The sequence below is a fragment of the Sapajus apella genome, unplaced genomic scaffold, assembly GCF_009761245.1.
Source record: "Sapajus apella isolate SASKATOON/1434 unplaced genomic scaffold, GSC_monkey_1.0 scaffold10, whole genome shotgun sequence".
Classification (NCBI taxonomy): Eukaryota; Metazoa; Chordata; class Mammalia; order Primates; family Cebidae; genus Sapajus; species Sapajus apella.
Window position 1 is genome coordinate 28,899,809 of NW_022436950.1, and position 22,123 is coordinate 28,921,931.

Sequence of the window (22,123 nt, forward strand, 5' to 3'; positions counted from 1 at the left end):
ATTATAAAGCATAGCAAGAGGCCCAAAGTTTGTCATTTTAAGCTGTAATTTAAAAATCCAAATATAGAAGACAGAACTTAGAGTGGAATTTAAGAAAAGAAACTCAAAGTTCACTTAAAAAGCTAAATATTGAATAAAGATTCTAAAAATGGAATTTTGATCATGAGCTATTAAATTGAAAATCATGTCACATAGGAGTCCTAAGCAGTCTTTCAATCTTCCTGAAAATAAATAAATAAATAAATATATATATATACACACACACACACACACACACACACACATTCTTGAGTAATAAATAAAGACCCCACAATAGAAGTTAAAACATTGTAAGTTAAACCACAAAATATTAGCCTATTATCTGCATCTATATAGAGAGATATATAAATATATATACCACTTGCTATTATGCCAGTAAGTGAAAATAGGTATTTAAATAAATCTGTCTGATTGGCTCCAGCGATGATAAGTATAATCCTTCCTGAAAGTTGAGGTACTTGCCACTTGTTGATCCCTGAGCTAGGCATTTGTTTGTCTTTCTTGCTAATTTTAGAAGCAATCTGTGAAATAAGCTAATGCTATCCCTATTATATAGACAATAATGATGAGTCTCCAAGAATTAAGTAGCTTGTCCAAGGTCACACAGCTAGCAAGTTGCAAAGCCAAGACCAGAAATCAAGTCTTAGCCAATGTCTGTACTCTTGGAGTACTTGGAGCATGTCAATTATATCTGGAGAAAACAGGGGCAACAGCATGGAATGAACTGGAAAAGAATGACCTGGTTAAGATTCAATTTGATAGGAAGAATATATGAGTGTGGAGGTAGCTAAGGCTGGATTTCTGATTCTTAGCAATATTTACATTTCCTGAAAACCAATAAAATATAACTTCAGTAAAAATCGAACAATGAGACAGAAGAAAGTAACCACAACTTCTCTGATTTATTATGTTTTAAATTAAATAAAAATGATAAGGTAATATGGAAATAAAGCTGTTAATTTTTCAGTAATTCACCTAATAATAAAACTAATTCACCTGGGAGACACGTTTCTAGCTGGCAGACTGATTCAGGTGGACTTACCTAAAATAGCAAAGGATATCTTATATTTTTCTACCTTACATCTTATTGCTTGAAGTTATATATTCCAGAACCATGGAATCTGGGTAATTTCATGCCATTAAATGTTTACGATTGTTCAGAAATGAAATCTAGGATTGCTAAAAGAACAATCAATTCAGGAATTATGTATTGAGTAGTTTCTATGTATCAGACACTGTATATCAGGAAATAGGATTACTTTTTGCTGAAAGATTTTTTGTAGAAAATTGTAAATCTAGTAAATGTATTGCCTAGATAGTTTTATATAGCTGGATGAAAAGTTCAGAATTATTTTCTAATTCCTTTGTTTTATAGATACAAAAACCAAATATCTAAGTAAGCCAAGATCATCTCATTATTCTTAAGTTCTTAAAAATTACTGCATTTCAAATAGAAATAATTTTGTAAATGATGTAACAACTAGTAAAGAAACTAACAATTATACAAATCAAACTCAACACTTAATCTCGGCTGAAGCATGTTCTTAAAACTTGGTCTAAATATGCCTACAATATAAATTTTACAAAATAAAATGGCTAAGTCATTAGGCAATGTTCATTCTAAATGGCAAAATACTTTTAAGAAAAGGTAAAAAAAAATCATCATCAGGCTTCTTTGCACAATTATTATCATTGCAACAAAACCATCTTCTAACATGCTGAACAGAACAAACAGCTCTGATGGGCTTGTTTTCTTAACTTTTGTCAGGAGTAAACAGAAGATTTTGCAAGATTCTAAAGAGCAACCCTAGCTGTGAGATGGGTGGTTATCTATGACAATCCAGATCATGTGCCAGGACAGTACTGGACCCTCTTTAAATGAAACATATTTGAGGATCACAGAAAAGCATGTTGTGCAACATGTCTTGAAGTTACCGACTTCATGAAGTAAGGGCCAGCAGTTTACATCGGAATGACGTAGAGAACAGGTCACCTACGCACATTCCTACTCCACCCCCTTTTATAGTAAATTTCGTATATTAAACCTGATTTCTTCCATGGCCTCCTATTTTCAGCAGAATGTGGTTCAGGAAGATGTATTTTCACCCTCCTGGAAATCAAACCAGTGCTTTCACAAACATTAAGTTCTATCTTCCCTAAAACTTCATTGCAATTCCCCAGAAACGGATCACAGAGCAATTTGTTCCTCTAGATTTGTAGATTTCTAAGTTGAGTCGAAGGACAGGAGTGCCTTTTTTATTTTATGTTAGCTAAATTTTTTTGGGAAAAGATTAATGATCTGGAGAGGAGAAAAAACAAAAAGAACAAGAAGGAGATGAAGAAGGGGATGAAGAAGAGAAAGAAAGAGAAAAGGAAGCCAACCCCAACCCTTGAATTCTATAAACTACTAACAACTAGTCAAAAGTGCATACTTGGATTTCAATACCCGACATGCCTTTGAGTGTCGAAGAATTAAATATCTTATTCTGGTATTGTTTATTTGATGTCGTTTATTCTTAACCTATACTTGCCCTTATCAAGATCATTCTCAGTTGATAGTAAGAAAAATATGTAATGTTGTGCTAATTTATCCTGCATTAGGGAATTGATTTCAAAAGAGCATTCTTAAACAACTTGTAAACTAAAAAAAACAATGGACTCGGTATGAGGAAGTTAAAAACTATGTCAAGATTTCAAAAATTTGCATATAAAAATTAATTGCCAGATTAGAAGTTGAGGTCAAGGAGTAATGACAGAAATTTTGTGAAATAATGGTTAGACTTAAAATGTAAGACAAATGAGAGAAACAAAAGTACATGATAGAAAAAGTATTATTAGTACTATATTAGTTACTCTGAATGGCATAAAATATATAACTTGGAAAAGGAAATTCTTTTCACATTAGAATAATATTTGTGCTAAAAATAACTGCATTCTTCAAATTATTAAATACCTTGACCCCCAAAAATTTATTTGTCTATGTCTGTTTTTCTATAAATTTAAAAGGTTAATTAGAACTTGATTAATCAACATTCTCTTGTTATAATTCATATACACTTGCAACAAAGATAGCCGTAGGATTTTCAGGGACCAGGGCTATCACATAGGAATATGAAGGCCCAGTTATAAAATATTGCCAGTCCCAAGAGAAACTAAGACTTCTCTCAAATATATGTAGTGTTCCAAATTTGCAAATAAAATTGCACATTTTCCATGTAAACAGATTCACTGATAAACCTTTAAATAAATGACAAATAAAAATACTTTAAGTAAATGACTTTTTATTAAACATAATTTTTTTCTATTCATATGATAAGGTTAAAAGACTTAAAACCTAATAAAAATTATTGATACCTTCAATTAAGGTTCTTTCAGGAATACAATTTTTATCAGCATGAAAATCAATACACTTCTGATGATCATCCTGTGAATACTATACCAAGACTATTGCTATCCACTAGACTATATAATTCTTTCATCTTTGTTCACTTTTAACATACAGAGTAAGAAAAATGAAAAAAAATTATTGAGAAGGTAAATCAATATTTGTCTTGATAATATTTTAAACAAATTGAAATATTATAGAAGACTGAAATATGAGAGGAAGGCAGCAAATCACACTGCCATGTGTGTACCTATGCAACAATTTGCATGTTCTTCACATGTACCCCCAAACCTAAAATGCAATAAAATAAATAAATGGGGAAAAAAAAAAGAAAATAAACTTTTAATAATCCCAAGTTAAATTCTGAATTTTCTGTATTTTTATAAACTGTCTTTGCAGCTAACTCTGCTTAGAAACCAGAATTAATTTCAATAAAAATCAGTTATTTTAAAAGGAAGTGCTTTTTAAAATAATGTTGACTTTTAAATAAAAGTTTATCATGTTAACTAACTAAAAAATTCAAATAGCAGATATATTGATTCAGCACCATTTTTTTAGCTGCTATTTTTAGACCTTGGGATTGATAGGTATGCAAATTTTTTTGTTCAGCTCTTAGGCAAACACAACAGTGTGGGGCAGAGCTAGTAACAGGCGAAGATGGCTCTTCAACACTGAAAGTCCAGCCTGACTGCTAGCAGGGACGGGCCAATGGAAGCATCCAGTTATACTATGGTGTTCTTTTACCACCTCAGTGATGGCAGCTGGCTGGAGTCCAAAGTGTCTCAGTACTCCCAATCTCTGACTACTTTTTTCTCTTCTTTTCCTTGTTTTGCCCCACACATTTCTCCAAAGAAAATATTTAGGATGCGAAAGAGAGTATAGATAAAAATGGAATCAAAGAAGAAATTGTAATTATAATACAATAAAATATGTAACTGAATCTTACTGTGGCTTAACACACAACCAATAGTGCCAAAGATCATAAAACTTCTGTCTGCTAAAGTTTTCTCTTTATTAAATGGCATTGACAGAGAAAAACTATAAGGAATAATTAATTTAAATAGTCTGCAAATAACTTAGCCAACATAAAATGATACAATATTTTATCTGATGAAGAAATCTAAAATTAAATATTTGTTAGATCAATGTTATCACAATTTGTCTATATCCTATCAATCCTTCAAATCCATATGAAATCATACTGTTTTAGTGAACTTTATGTATATCTTGTTTGTATCATGCAATTAATATACTATCTGCATATTCTTATTTCACACATTGATATCCTCCTGGTTGAAATCATTAAATAGCTCCACATTGCTTAACTACAGTGCGAAGCTAAAAATATAATATATTCATTTTTCCAAAGCTTTAGGCTTTCGTTTGCTTCATTCATGTTGTGTAATCTAAATTAGTATCTTCACTGTCTCTGTTTAATATCAACAAATTAGCAAGAGTAACAACCATGACCTCTCATAGTTCATAAGTAATAATTAATTCTTCAGTTCCTTCTATGGACACTTATTAAAGCCCTTTTACATGCCAAGCATGGTGCTAGATCGTGAGAATAAAAATAAGACCAGAGCACAGGCTCGTCCCTCAAAAGCTCCCTCGTGAGAAGCCTTTCAGGTTTATTTTTAGAAGTGGACAACAACATATATTTTCTACCCTCAAGACTGAACAATAAAGAATAACAAAAAGAATTAAAAATCTAAGAAGCTCAAGACCCCAAAGACTCAACCGTAACAGGCTAAATCGATATTCCTCTCCAGCAGCTCTCCCAGGATGAAATGTGATCACCTATTAATGCACTACACAAAATAAAAAGCCTCCATGCCATCTTTCATATCATAGGAGTTGATCCACACCCTAGGAATCACTTTAGATCCAACAATTTCTCAAGAGAACAAAAAGAATCAAGTTTTTTCCCCAGCCATTATTGGCTGAAAGATCTGATGATCAACATCGAACAAATTAACTAGAGTAAAATATCCTCTACACATGTGACTACAAAGACAAGGTACAAATTGTGAAATCTCACCTTAACATATTTTTAAAAAACCAAATGCTTTCTAATAACATGTAAAAGATAAAAGCATGATAACACACATCTCAGAATGAATTTAAATTAATATTAAATGCTATAAATACATAAAAATTTTGTCTTAAAACTAAACCTCAAAAACCTATGAAATTATAAATCTATAACTTATAAATTCATACATTTATAATGTATTGCTACTGCCACTCCCAAGAAGTATGCTACAATATAATTACAAAAACACAGAGAAAAATGTAAAGGCTCATACCAAAGTTATATTAAAGTTATAAGGGCTTAAAATTCAGGAATAATAAAATTTCTCAAGAACTCCTTTATCAGAGTCCAATTAATTGCTCAGCTCACCACCGTTCCTTCTTTTCCAAAGCTTGAATATGAGCAGCTAAGAAAAGATGAGCCACATCAAAATGAAAGCAAACAAACTTCTGACTGTTAGAGCTTATGCACAGGATGGCTGGAAACAGGATTGCCATGACCAGGCCCAAGTCAACAAAGCCCTGTTTTAAGGAGATTAATCTTTTTCTTCAGGCTTGAAAAACCCTGTGCTACGTCTGGGAAAATAACTACTCCGCCACCTTGATACTGGACTCTGTTTCTTCCAGACCTAAGATAAGACATGTTTTCTTATCTCCTCTGAAGAAAAGAAATGGCTTCAAAGTTCAGGAGACAGGTCATACTGTAATACCAATAGGATGAGAGGCCTTGTCAGATCACCTGACTTAGAATTAGTATGAGGAGAAAAAAAATGTACTAGACACTTGGACTCGATAAAAAATTCTCAAAATTAATGTGTTTCCTCAGTAAATACATACCCCAAATGTCTTAAGTTTTAAGACTAAATATAACAACCATTTTTACATGCCTATTGTATTATACTTCAGAATGCCATACCCCAGTGTAAATTAACCTGCAGAAATCTTCTCCAAATCTTATCTGCATTTATATTTCAAGCCTGAAGGAAAAGACAGTCAAGGAATAGCTACCCTCTCAAACTAGTATGAGGAAAACTCTAATTAAACCCAATTGAAAATAATTTGTGGCTTTAAAGCTACTTCAAGTAATATTTACATATATAAATGTTATGTAAAGAGTTAAGCTCAGCAATGAGCAGAATTAGGAGTTTTAATATTAAATGTATAAAACACTCTTAAAATGAAGATGGAAAACAGCTACATGTTTGTACAGATCAACTAGAAGCCTCAGAGCTGAGCTGTGACATGAATTCATTCTATTACAGTGGCTGAGTTATTTAACCTTTGTGTGCATCATTTTCTCATAAGAAAACGGAGTAGGATTAATCATCAAGAAGGGTTCTTAGCCTAGAGGTGTATCTCATCAAGTGAGCTGTGTGCAGAGGAAGAATATTTACAGTAACACATTTCAGAAAGAAGTTTCCAGTATTACAGACCTACTGACATGGGTTGATTCTTAATATGTTTTCTTTAACTACTAACAAGTGTGCAGCATGCTAAGCTAGTAAAGAAGCAGAAGCAAACTCTATCCCTGGCTCTGTCATAACCTCATTCTATCCAAAGCCAAGTCTATTAATCTTTCTATTTCCCAGTTTCCCTAAAAACTGTGCAAGTCAGTGCCACAGAAATGACAAGGATGTGTATGAGCTAATGAGAGAATATCCATCAAGCCCTATGATCCCAGAAGAAAGCACCAGAGGAACACAAATTTGATTAAACTTCTAATGTTCCAATGTTAATAACCTTAGTAGAATTGTTAAGGAATAAGTTGGTGTGGATAAGGAAGTGATTTTTTTCTTGACCTCCTAATTTTGTGTATGTAATTTATTCATCATTTATGCATTTATTTATTCATCGATTCAATAAGATGAGTATCTTTTATTACATACCAGATACCCCATTAGGCAATGGTGAAATGAAATGACATAGTCCCAAACCTCATGGGATATGCTAAAGAAACATAAATGAATTGGAGCTGTCAGTATATTAAGACAGCTTAGTAATCAATCTCAAAATATATAATTATAAATTTTATTACAATATATGATTACAAACTCTACAGGAATAAAAGTAGACTGTTCTGCTAGAAAATAATAGTGGGGAACAAAATTTCGATTGGGTGCTTAGAAACAGTCCAAGGAAACTGAGATATGAGCGATGCATATTAATCAAATGGATCATGTGGGAGGAAAAGCACCGCAGCCAGAAGGAACATCGTATGTGAGGGCTTTGAGCGGGAAATTGGTGACATCTTCCAGGAAATGATTGGTGAGACAGAAGGATATTGAGCAAAGCAGGGAGGATTATCAGGAGAGATCTGAAAGGCAATCAGACCTAGACCCTGTAGATGTTGGTTAGGGCATGTTAAGGTATTGATTTGCCATTCGTAGTGCAATTGGAAGTCGTTGAAGGATTTTAACATGGAAAGTGAAATTATTTTATTAATGTTGCAAAAAAGATTGGTTGCTGTATAGAAATGCACTGCATGCAAAGTGAGCCCATGTAGGAAGCCAACTATGGGAGACCTATTTGGGTGCACTGCCTAGATCCTCTTTACAGAGCCAGTGCCCCCCTCTCACAGCCACTGTGGGTGATGGTTGCTAACTGCTCACACCTGAAACCTTTCCCAGGGACTCAACCCAATTGAGAAGTGTTGCTTTAATCCATTTTAGAGCATGAGAAGCCAAACTCCTTTACCTTAAGAGTGAACAACTCTGCCATGTTGCTCATGCTCCAGAACCTTCCCTGTGGATCAGGTTAAGGCTTGAATATACTTGAAACCACGTACTGAATTTACTCCAGCGATGGAGGTAGAAGTCAAACTGAAGTAAATCAGAGAGTGACTAGGACGTTAAAAAATAGACAAAACCCGAGAAGAAAAGCAGTTAAGTAAAAGAATAGAAACTGGATGAGAATGTGAAGCCAAGAAGGGTTTTATTAGTTGTTTTTATGTTATTTTTAATTTTTTGATGAAAGGTGACCAGGACACATTTGTAGGCTGATGAGCCTGCTCTACCTGAAAAGGAGAGGTAAATTTGCTTGAAAGAGAATAACCAAAAAGTGCAGACTTTAAGGAAGACAAGACGGCATCTGAAGAGCATGAAGAAGGATTGGGTTTTGATAGGAGGGGTGACATTTGTACCCTTTTAACAGGAGGGCAGGAGGAGATGCATGAAATATCCCTTCTCTTGCTGAAGGTTTGTTGATTTGGTGGTATGCAGATGGGAGCATGACCCATTGATGGTTTTTACTTTCTAATAAAGCAAGATGTATGCTTTTCAACTGAAGGTTGGAGCGTTTAAACTAATTTCTGTGAAGAGTAAGATCATGCTGTCGTTAGAGAACCACAGTAGAAAAGCCAGTAGTCTTGGGTTCCTACTTGAGATCAGTGACCATGAATTTTCAGTTACATCAGAATGTTGATGTCCATGGTTTTCTTCAGCCATTTTTAAATACAAGGGTGCAGCATAGAGATGGAGGATTTTTCACTAAGGGTTTGAGTTTTGCCAGGCCAGTTAGAAATTGGGGTGTGAAAGTTGAGAGTATCTAGAAAAGAATTATCATAATGGTAGAGCCTAGATTTCAAGCTAGATAAGAAAGAATGCTCAAAGAATTGTTACACTAAGAATACTTGAGTTTATGAGATCAAAAAATAAAGGAGGAGGGAAAATAGATGTTGGAATTTTGAAGGTGGTACGGTTTCTGCTAAGATTGGTCTAGAAGTGGCCACAGCAGTTGTACTGAAGTCAAAGGGGAAGCATAGAGTGGGATGGTTTACTAAAGTTGCTCTGTATCATACCTTTGGTTCACACAACACTGGTACTCCATGGTCCACCAAAATCTGCCAAAAAACACCAATTATCTTTCCAAAAATATTTAACCATCATTATATTACAAAGCAATCTGGATGAGTAAAGTGTACTAAGTGAAATGCAAATATCGTCCCATTTTTTCCTTGGGGGGAAATGTACTTCACATCACAGAAATATTGGTTTAAATAAAGTTCTAAGAACATATTCCTTTTGCTTTGTTTTTTAGGGCTTAATAGTACTAATGTGGCCTTGGACTTCTCTAAAGTCAGCACAAATGATCAATCAGCATTTCACTGATTGCTTAATTCCTCCTTCTCTACATAAGAGGGGGAAAAAGCCCTTGCAAAATGTGTTTGTTCTGTTTGTTATTCTGGACAAAGCCGATAACGAGTTGCAGCTGCTGTACAGAGTGTACTGCTTGCCGAGGCCATTGCTTTAACTTATAGATAGAAAGGAGCAGCCAGAGATGCGCCTCGGGCTGAAGCCAGTGCTGCAAATAGGACAGCACTCTCCAGCTACAGTATATGCATTTCATTATCCAACAACTTGGTCTGGAAGGACAGTTTGATTGGCCAGGCAAGAAATTCAGACAGAGAGACTCAAATATCACAACTCAACTAAAAGAGCTCTTCTGTTTTCTGACCTGAGAGATTCACTTCTATCAGTCTCAGTAACAATGCTTGTAATATTAGGTGATGCTTGTAATATTAGGTGTGTTCAGAAACACATGTCCCTCTGGACAGAGTGCACCCCTGATGATCTGAGTCTTGGAGCTATGCCTCAGGCTTCACAATTCCTAGTGTGAAAGCTGCTTGTATACCCAGCCCTCCATCCAGCTGGGTTTTGTTCTGCTTTTCTTGTGTAACTAATGACTATGAGTCAAAAAGATGGATCAACTACTTGCTGTTGACCATTAAATAGGCGTTTAAACTAAGCCAACTAAGGAACAACATCGTTTCTCCATTTCGTGATATCATTTTCCATTTGTTCCTAGATTATTAACTAGGATGTGAAGAAAATAATAGTAGTCAATATTATAAAGTTTAAAATAATACAAAGTAGTCAATATTATAAACAGAGGCATATTTCTAGACTGGAACAATAAAATAGTAGGCTTCTATATTTTATTTGAAAAGGCTCGACATTACCCACTTACTGTTTGTGTGACCTTGAGCAAGTTGCTTTAACTCTGAACCTCAGTTTCTTCAGGTAAAAAATGGGAATACACCTGCTATGAGGTTTGTTGATAGAATTTAAATAGAATGAGTTGTGTAAAATGACTGGCGTTAGTAAAGAATTATCTTAGTGACTCAAGAGTATAAATCGGTCTAGTCACTTTGTAGCACAACTTGTCATTATTCAGTGAAATATAAAATGTGCATACCTTATAGCAATTATATTTTTCATAATGTAACTCAGAAATACTAAAACATGTGCACAAAGTGATAGATACATACATAGAAATATAGATATTCATTGCAGCATAAGTGAACCAGTGGGAATAACATTTAAATGCATGAATATTCTTTTATCTTTTGAAAATTTTTTTACTGACCTTCCCTACAAACTCACCTATTTCTTTTGGGTAGTTTGGAATTATTACGACAGGAAAACAGGAAAAGAGAAAGAAAAAGTTAATATTTATCTTCTGGCAAGGCAATGGGATTTTGCAGTAAGAACATAGTCTTAACAAGTTGATTTAATCAGGGAGAGGGAGTTCTTTAAATTCTTATACTGCTTTACCTTATAACTCAATCTAGAGGATTCAGATTATATATGCATTTTTCACATCTGGTGAAGTGATAGGAAGAAGAATGGAAACACAGAAGTCAGATCAGCGTCCTTTCCTCATCTACTTTCAACCCCTGATCCAGGACCACTCTTTAAGGAAGTAAAGGAGTAATGCAGCAGAAATAACAGCAGCAGGCCAGCAGATACATATTCCTGAGACAGAGCCCATGGCATTCAGGGCCTGGAAACTGGGGACTCAAAATAACCCAAGTCTCACTGTGACAACACAGAGGTTCTGAGAATACTGGAAGAATTAAGAAGCCTGGTGACAAAGTAGAAAATCACTGCAGGCAGGTCATTACAGTCAAGGGACACATGACTGGACCCCATAACACTCCAAAGAGCAGGTGGAATCAGCACAGAGAGCAGACCAGCTCAGGTGCTCTGCAGATGTCAAGGAGGACTCAGAGGATACTACATCGATTTGAGCACTCTTTCCTTCTGCACCATCAAATCATGTAAACAAACAACCAGAGGCCATCTTCAAGAGGAACAGGAAAAGCAGGTGAAACTTGGAAAAATGGAGCAAGTCAACCAAACAAGGACAAGAGTATCTGGAGTACTAAATACAAATACCTAAATGGAGTATTTAGACTGCAGCATTGGACTCAAGACAAAATTTACCAGAGTAGACTCAAGTTTAGTTCTTGGTAGGTGAAACAGATGAGATCAGTTATTTAAAAAATAAATTAAATAAGGTACTATTTTGCACATTTGAGCCTACTGTGGATAATTCCAAATCTTGCTTGAATATAATCAATACAGATTATTACAAAACACAGTATGCCAATTTGTGGAATACCTTGCAGCAGATGAAAAGATCAAAGTAGATCTCTATACACTGAGAATAAGAGCAAATACTGACACGGCATTTATTATATCACAGGCTCTTTTCTGAGTGCTTCACAGGTGTTCTCCTTGTCACACTTCAGCAGTCCTATGAGGCAGATTCTGTTGCTATTCCTATTTTACATATGTGGAAAGTGAAGCACCTAACTGATCTTCTTGAGGTTCCCTTATGAATTAGTCATGAAGCCTAAATAAAAAGAATTATAAGGCATAGCAGTGAGTGAGGAAAACAATTTATATAACAATATACACAGTAAAATATCAATAAAACATACTATGTAACAACCAGTACTACAATTTTTATCTGTAAGTGACTAGAAAAAGGTCTGAAAGGGTATTATCATATTAGTAATAAATTTCTCCTCTGATAGGGGAATTTTTTTTCCATAGGAATATCTTAGCCTTATTTGTAATATTTTAATTTTTTTACATGGAGAATATGGCAGTACACTACTCATGTTACTGAAATTTGATAAAATGTATGAAGCTAAAAATGGTCACCTATAAGTATGATAATATATATTTACTTTCTGCTTTATCTCCAATATGTTTACAATACAGAAATTATAACAAAATGCAAGTAAATGTATTGGATAATGTTAAAAGTTAATAAGTTGCACACTATAGCCCTACCATCCCCACTGATGTCAAAGGGCTAGTTTTTAATTATGCAATAGTAATTAAATAGGGATCAATGTCATCACCAAAAAAAAAAAAAATACAGAGATTGCTATTTTAAACAAGATCGTTTCTATTTTAAAAAGAAAATGAAGTAAACTATTAAAATTAAAATGCATAAGCATATTATTTTAATATATTAAATAAGTTTAGCTAATACAAAATTTAGTTTTCCTGAGTTCTCTTGAAGATCTCAGGCCCGACCTCCATTCGGACCTATTTCATGTGATCTGTAATATACAAATGTAGAACATTTCAAATGTGGCCTTATAATTATGTGTGTATCTGCATAAATATTGAAAGAAATAAGGATACAGGCTTTATTATAATAGGTAAAAAATAGGCCCTTATAAAGTTTATAATGGCTTTTAAAACTTGAAGAACATATTGGAACAACATAAAAAAATCTGAAAATGGCATCTTATTAATTTTGAATTTCATTTTGTAATCATACAATCTGTATTCCTATTTCAAATCCTGCCACAAACAAACAAAAGTGGCTAATGTAGAAAAGATAATGAATCATTCTGTGCTCCCCAAAACCAGAAGGATTGAAGAACCCATATTTTACAGGAAGATAATCCCTTGCTAATTACCAGAAAAATGCAGTTAAGAATTACATGGTTTTAGCATGATACCTTATCTGTATAGCAAAGGATATACACATATATACAAAACATATATTTAATATCATATATAGCTTATAGTTTTATCTAACACAGTGTTGTTCTTTAGCCTTAAAAGAATTAGTAGTATTGGGAAGTAGTATGGAAGAGGAAACAGCACATGTCTTGTAGTGTAACAAATTACTTGAGTCTCTGAGCAAGGCCAGACTAAGCAAGTGCATCATCCATCAACAGTACCTGATGAATCACAGCATCTCTGATCCTAAAATAATCATTGCTGTTTTATAATTCTCATATAAAATCCACACTGTTCAGGGAAATGTGGTGGCTTACTACAAATCGATGGTATGAGACATCCACCGTGGAATCAGGCTATCATTTTTGATTAAGGTTGCAATTGAACAGTAGTTGAACAGTACACCTGTAACACCTGGAAAGCATTCAGGTATGTCAATGCTTAATATTTCAGAGGGCTGTTTTGGTAGACTGTTACTTATGCTATTTACCTGTGGCAGACACACCACGGGAGGAGGATGGCAGTTCATGCTAGAGTGCACCAATCCATACACAAAGCCTTTACTAACCCTATGCCTGTCACTCCAACCAGACTGAATTACACAACTGTCATTCCTCCAGAACACACAGCAAATGCAAAAGAAAAAAAAATTATTCACATGGAAAGAATTTTACCAATTATAGCTGGGTTTTGCCCCTTTTCTTATCACTAGCCCTTCTCATCATGAATTGGTTTGAAAATTAACCCCTTAGCAATGTACTGTAACTGAACCTGCTGATAATTTAAGGAAATAGAAATCCAAAACCCACAATTCATCTTTAGATAATATATAATATCATGCTGCAGCTTATCAGCATGTCAAAGTACAAAAGTTTAAGAAATTTCTATTAAAATGCATCTGGTATTATTAAGGAAGGAAACGGTGGTCTTTATATCTTTCTGGGTTTCTGGTGTGTTCATGAATATGATATAAATTCATCAGTGACTTTCAAATGATTATATTTCTAACATGTGAAACACTAAAATCACCACATGGGCTTCTTTCTCTTCATGTTTATTTATCCTGTATTATTTAACTTTAAAGAGTAATATAAATTTTTTTTAAGTTTTCCAGCCAACAATTTATTCTTATGTTATTTATCCCTTACTCTCATTTCTCTGTTTATGAATGTAAGATCTATCAGGCAAATTAAAGTGTTCTCTACAAAAGTGTTATTTATGACAGTAAATATCCACAGTTGGTATTTGTAGTTCCAGTGTTCTTTGAAGATCTACTAGCAAATTTTGGATTACCAATCCATGGGGTTTATATCTAAAGAAGCACCTAAACACTACTTAAATCAACATACATGTATTTTAAACTACCCAGAAAAAATATTGAGGTTATTAGTAACTAGAGAACTGATTTTCTCTTTAAGTTAAGAATTGTCTGTAGTTTTAAAAAATTGTGTATACATAAAGTCATTTTATTTAATCTCCATGTAGCCTATTCAGGATAGATTTAACTCAATATGTGTACAATAACTCTGAAATAGACTTGCATTGGAAATGGCAGGATAATGTCAACAGACCTGAGCACGAATCCCAACTTGGTCACTTAGGAGCTGAGTGAATCTGGATGTGTGTAATCTCTCCACATAAGTTTTCTCACCCTGCAATGAAGATCCTAATAGCACCTCTCTCATAGTTGGTGCTCACTGTAGATGGTCAATAGGTGGGCAGCAATCTGACTTGGAAAAGCAGGAGTTATGCTGCGTAGAACTTTACCCAATAATGAGGAAATTCCAATGTCATTATCAAAAAATAAAGAAGGAAAAAGGGAGAAGAGACTAAACTTTTTTAAAAGTGCATGTATTAAAAAAGATAAAGGGCTATAGCTGGGATAATATTTTTGAAATATTAACAGACGTATTTTCTTCCCCAGAAGTCCTTGTGTGTCCTCCCTTACCTGCTGAATCAAACACCAGAATTCCTTATTTCCAGAGGAGATGGTAAATACCTCAAAGAATCACATTATCATTCACCAACTTTGATCTTTGAATCTTTTTTAAAGTCAGTAGCTGAGACCAATCTGGAATGCTAGGCTTTCTGGTATTGTGAGAAAAAGGATTTGTGGATTCCAGTGAGCCAGAGCTCAAATGACTCAGCATAGTATTTATAGTATAAAACTTAAAGAAGGGATGAAACATGAGGCTTTTTAAATACTAAAAGGTAGATAGAAAGCTTTTGATGTGTGGAGGGTTTGGGAAGGGAACTGGGTAAGACAGACTGAGTCTATTGTATCATTCTGACAGGAATAGATGACTAAAACCTGCTCTCCAAGCATAGCAAGAAAATACCACAAGCTTTTGGGAAAACCCCTGACTCAGCATGTTACAAAAGCAGCATGGCAGACATGGCAGAAAGGCCACCACAGAAACTGGGGAATGTTTTAGGCAGATGAGCCTGAAGAAGCCTCCTACAGTTTCAGAGTCTTCTTTCCGCACAGAAAGCAGCCATAAGTTCTTGAGCATCCCCCGAGGAAAGCCAGGGAAGTGCTCAGCAGGCCTGCTACCTAAAGAGAACCAGAGTTAGGGCATGAGGTACAGAGCCTGAACATCCAGCCCAGAGGCTAGGCAGGCCCATGCAGACCCAGTACACCAGATGCTACACATGAGGTCCACAAGCTGGAAGAGAACTGCTATGTCTCAGCAAAAGCCAGCAAGGACCAGAGAAGACGCAAGAAACAGGACACTCTTCCCCTCATGCCAGGATCACCTATAAGCCACCTGGTAACTTAGATCATCTATAAGGATAATCAAAGAAGGGGCCAGGAAGAGAATATAGAATTTGACTGAACAAACTAGATGTGAATAAATTAAATTGAAGTAGCAAGAGTAACTGTTTTCAGCCAACTGGGGACTTGACATTGTTAAGTTCAGTAACAGAAAAAGAAAATGTTTCATTTCTGTATATATGAGTTATAACTGTAAATTTTAAACCCATTACAATACCTCATCAATTATATATTTCCATGTCAAGTAGATTCACTGAGACCTCTTCAGAATTTACTGCCTATTCCTTCTAAGATACTTTCAAGTTAACAAAAACATGCAATCAATGCTACAGACTGCAGTCAATAACTGCCACGGTGGAACAATCCTAGAAATGTACAAATCTGGCCTACAGCAATATATAGTGATGATTTTGAGGAGTTGTTACAGGAGTGGATAGTCATTTGTCTTTCCAGAGTGAGTTTGCATAAAGCCGAAGAGAGATGAAGTGATTACTATGGTTCTTCCCCTTTCAAAGGTGCCTTTCATCCCTTTCCCAGCACAACTGAAGATACACCAGAAGGGAGCAGAACATCCATCAGTCACCGCAGGGCTGGCTGCACGCCTAAGCAACATGTGTGTCCGTGAGCAGCCCCTTGCAAGCAGTCTCTTTGCCATTGAAACACTGCTTATTTCCCCACAGGGTAATAATTCTTGACGCCTTTTAAGAAGCTGTGTGACAGCAGCAACAGAGTGCTGACTCATCAGAATATGTGGCAGGAACATCCAACATGACTCTATCACTCAAATTACACGTTGACTAATCAAGGAGCAACCAACAAAGGGCAACTAAGGACACAGGCTTAATTCAACAATTCACTGTCTGATTAAACCAAGTGTGGAGAGTTCTAGCGGTTGGTTGCCCTGTTTCTCAGCGGCTTTCCTTTGAAGAGATGGAGGAACAAAAGATAATTTCTGATTACTCTGAAATGAACTTGCTCCTGCAGTTTTATCAGTGGTTATTTGATTAATCCTTCCTGGTAGGCCACTGTCTGGTGCATGATCCTTCAGGTTCCTTCCAGAAATAGCTGTTGCAGATCATCCAAGAAGCCTCTAAGTCACAAAGCTAGGAAATATTTAAAGTAACTAGTTTCCAGAAAATATGAGTTTCTATTGTTTCACAGAGTCAGATAAAAAACATGTTACCACTGTTTATAGCCCAATGAATCTTGATATGCACAGCCTTAACTGGTACAAATATGTTCTAGGAAATGCAATCCTTTGTGAAGGTCGTAGTTGAGAACACAGACTCAGAGCCTGACTTCTTGGTTCATATTCTGGCTCCAGCACTTACTAAATGAGTGAACTTGGGAAAATTGCCTGATTACCCTCTTTGTACCTCAGTTTTCCATCTGTATTAATAGAATAATGATATTATCTATGTCATAAGGTTGTAGTGAAGATTAAATGCGTGATTTCCAGACAGAGTGAATGCAACGTTGTCTAGCATATAATGTTATGGAACTATTAGCTACTACTTGCTGTTGTTATTGTTGTTATTTTTGCAATCTCAAGACTCTATTCATGGGGTTTCAGATCTCCCAACCCATTACTGTACCTATATTTAACCCTTTAGAAAATGAGAAACCCTTTCCATGGTCTTCTTTGAGTCCACACGACTCATCCATATGAAGCAGTATGGGGAAGACAGTGACAAGCCTCTCCAGATGGCAATTCCCTGTGCTTCATGGTCACACTACTCTCCAAGAAAATCTTAGACCTGTTAAGTGACTTTCCTCCCCTCTCACCATTGCTCTTCCCCACATTTCCCAAGTTAATTGGCTCCTTGTTCTCATGGTATTGTCCAGTGCTCACATTATCTTGATAACTGAGGTTAATTCTTGCAGGATCACCTTCTTGAAGACCTATTTAACCTAGGAGACCTGGTCAATCACAATCAAAGAGTATGATCTTTAAAACTGAGTACTGTGTCCTATCAAAACTTTAAAAATATTTCCCATTTGGACTATGGGTTGGCTCTCTGTCCAGTTGGCAGATCTGCCTACCAGATATAAGGCACTGTGAAAAGAAACTGTTTTATTGGCACTAAACTCACTGCTAAACACATATGTTTATTTAGAAATAGTTATTTCCTAAACCAAAGATTTTTTAAAAAAGATTTCAAACTGAGAGAGCAATTTAATTTAATAGAGCAATTCAATACTTTGACCATTGGGACATATACCACTACAGGAAAATTTAAAGCATTTGCGTATCTTTCTTGACCTAAAAAACTTTAATTAAAAAAAAAAAAAAAAAAAAAAACAGACATAGCTATCAGCTATTGCTATTCTTATTCCATTGTTAGTCATCACCGTAGTCCTAAGAGGATACAGCAGAGAAATAGAAAAATCTGCTGTTACCTCACATTTACATATGACTGTTTCAAAACAAGAGAGTAATTTGGAATTTAGAACTGCTAAGTATAAAGCCATTCATTTAGTAGTTTATCAGGTGCTCTCTCTCTCTCTCTACTCTTCAAAATAATTTTTGATCTAATACGTTCCAAGCAACATATTCCCCTTCCAAATAGCTCCAAGGTCAAAGACTAATTAGCCTTTTCTCTTGAAATTTGGCAATGACACAGACCTTGTTGCTTCACTTTAACGTTTGGAGCTCTCTTATAACCCTCCAAAATTATTTAAATATGCTCCAAAATGCCTCATAGTTCTTTGTAATCTGGTCAAGACTAATGAAACACTTATTATGAAAATAGAAGTTTAAATTCACTGCAATTTACTACAGGAAAGGTGAAATGCTTAAGCTTTCACCCCAGTGCCCCTAAATAAAAACCATGATGCAGAAATGTAGTGTTAAGCAGAGACCTAACTTTAAAAGAATACCAAAGAATTGTGGGATTTTCAGAGTTCACAGTACTCCACATCCTTGGAATAAAGTATCATGTGAACCAATCAGAAAATCTTACTCTCACTGACTTAGAAACCTTGAGCTACTAATTTAATGTGGGAGTATACATTTTTCCAGCAAAAATAGAAAAAAACTATGCTCAAGGTATTCACCTCACAAGAATAATGCAGTCTGGAAAACCATCTACCACACAAAGAAACATTAAAAATACGATTTTGACTATCCATGTGTACCTAAATTTTAACACCCAGGAGATCCTACAACCTAGCTAAAGTTTCACCTCATATCAAGGGCAAATTATAATCTTGTTTCCAAATCTTTTTTGGTGGTGGATTGTAAATAATCTAAGCACATCATCTGTACAAAGAGCATTCTACTATTAACTCCTCCCCATAAACGACCTTTACTCCTGCAGCTCAAAGTTACCAGAAATTCTCTCCTCTGTTTTGTCTTTTCTCTTTGGGTAGGCCAAGTAAAACAGAGCTGGTAGGCATAACCTCCTCAAATTTGAACAAACACTTGAATGCAAAGCTTTGGGTTAGATTGCCTCATTAAAATGTTCCCAATTGATTACTTTTATTGTTCAGTTTTTCAGTAGGCATGGAATAATAACTACCAAAGAAACAGAAATCCTAAAATAACTAGTAAATCACTTGACAATTGAGAGACCATTACACGATGCTAAATAGAAACCACAGGAGCTAACGGCTGGCAGAAGAGTACTGTTCAAAATTACAAACTGAGCAGAGAATTATCTGTTCTGCAGAGCTCGTACTTTTTTCTCCCCATCTTTGCCCTCTGTGGCTAAAATTGATTCCCCAGGGTTTTCAGCCCCAAGGCCATGATCTCTCAACCTGCACACAAGTTGTGCCGTCTGTCATCATTTTTCCTGTATTAGAGATCAGAAATTTTAAGTCATGTCCTGGAGAGTTTTCAAAACTTGTAATTTTGTTCAACTGATTACATGGTAAGAGTTTTTAGGGCAATATTATTAATTTGTCAAAGTATTTAAACAAAACTTAAGAATAAAGATTTTTTAAAGTTTTCTTTCTCATGAACATTTTTCTGATATTAACTAAGGCAATTGTTGTCCAAGCTTATTGTGCATAGCAACTGCAAGGAATGATTATTAGAAATGCATATTGTCGGGGCACACTACATCTGCTGGATCGAAATTGCTAGTTAGAGGTGGGGATCTTTATTTTTAACAAGTTCTCCAGTTTGTCCTGAAGTAGGTGGTTGCCAGCTACAAACATAACAGAACTAGAGTATGAATGGAGGTTGGAGCATAAATAAATGGAAAGACAGTATTTACGATGCTGCAGAAGGTTTCTTAAACTCAGTTTAACAGCTGCCTTTATCACTGCCACTCAAAAGTACCACCTTAGGTTAAACTATATAACCTTCCTCAGCCTCAGCTTTTTTATCTAAGGAATGAAAATAGTTTACATCCATCCCAACACATTGTTTTATGGATGAGTTTACAGTGTTGAAAACACTTAATAAAAGATAGGTAGTGTAATTCAGCTGTCCTCTAATGCAACACCCCTCATGTCAAGCCAGAGCCAAAAGAATCTCATGTAAATCTCTCTCTTGTAAAGTGATCAGCAGAATTCTATACAATGCTCAGTAGTTTGGCTATTATTGCAACATAACAAAAAAATTGATAGAAAATAGTGAATAACTTTATTTTCATAGTTGATGATAGAAGAAAAAGTATAAATTATTATAAAAATAAATGGAATTGAAAAAAACTTGTTGGCATTTCCCACGAATACATTTCCAAATCAGAAGAGTCTAATCTATTTGAAACATTCAGTAACTCTACTCATCAAAAACTATATTACTTAACAATAGAACAAGGCATTTTGTACAGGGATTTTATCACTGTTCCCAACTTTTAGCTAAATCACTCCATGCCTTTATGCAAGTCACCAAGTTGCCTTCAGAATCCACTTTCCTATCAATGGAAATAAAATGGTAACCCTTACCAAGATATTATATTACACTTTTAATAAGATGTTTAAAGTCTACAAGTTGAAAATAGTTAGAAGTTTAAATTCGCTACAATTTACTATAGGTAACATGAGATGCCTCAGAGAAGACTAATCTGATGACAAGATTTGAAAATGCTTTTGACTAAAAATGTCTAGCATTATATTGTGTGTATATCTCAAGTTGAAATAGAATAGAATTGAACTGACATGGAGCAATGAATGGGCAATAAAATGGGGATAGAATAAATGCAGTTAAAATGAAACCAAATAGAATCTATACTTTATCCATCCCCATCCATCTCCACAATACAGTCACTTATTATCAGGATGTCTAACCTAGTTTCTGCTTCTAATGTGAAGTAAGACATTCTGTCTTACTTCTGGTGGAAGTATTGATTACGTAGTGAAGAGTAAGCAAAAATATTCTGGGATGCTATCTTTCCAGGCTTTTTCTTCTTTTTGTCAGATTCAAAGGAAAACACAGGCTAAAATGAATCTCTCATTGTTTTCTCTCAAGAAACTAATGTTATGGCTTAAGTAACTGTAATGCAATAAGTCCAACAACCAAGAGAAGGCAGATGAAAATGCCTTTTTCAAATTGCATAAACCTGACTGGAAAAAACAAATGGTACAGATAGACTCTCTGGTTATCAAAAGAGGTAGACTCTAAAATAGGTTTATTCTGGCAGAGCCTTTAAAAGGAAGACAACATTTTGAACTAGTTCCAAGAGAAAGTGGAAATTATTCTTGTTTCCCTGCTCTTTGCTTTCTAAGAGTCAACTCAATTTAATGTCACAGTGATGTTTTTTTCTACCTACCAAGTGCTAAGCCTTAGGAGATTGAAAATGATTAAGGCTTGGTTCCTATGTTCAAAGAAATGGGAAGAGCCAAAGACATATAAAATTAATTCCAGAGGGAGTTGTTGTTTCTTATGATTGTCCCAACACTAGCTTTACATTCCCAGTCCTCTCTTCACTGTAACTCCCTTTAAAAATCTTAACAGGGACATCTCATCGTCATGCTTTCAAATATGCATAAAGCCAAACATATAATAGTCTCCTCCCCTTCAAACAGCACGCCACATTCCAAATTTACTCAGGACACCACTATTTTCTCAATAACCCATGCTGTAAAAGTTAATATTTTTCTATTCATTCTTTTGTTGCTTATCCCATATTCAGTTAGCCATGATGTTGTCAAATTTTCCTGAGGAACTTA

At 35.1% G+C, this 22,123-nt stretch overlaps 1 protein-coding gene across 2 annotated transcripts in view; it reads right to left on the bottom strand.

The window, feature by feature from the left end:
• The window catches only part of CPS1 (carbamoyl-phosphate synthase 1), a 151,026-nt gene that overhangs the window by 123,252 nt on the left and 5,651 nt on the right, over positions 1-22,123 (bottom strand). The window contains exon 1 of one of the 2 annotated variants that reach the window (XM_032278338.1): positions 5,829-6,042. The exons of the other annotated variant lie outside the window; for it this stretch is intronic. The gene's annotated coding sequence lies outside the window, so the exon portion shown is untranslated. Of the gene's footprint in view, positions 1-5,828; positions 6,043-22,123 lie in introns of those variants that run through there. 2 annotated transcript variants of the gene reach the window in all.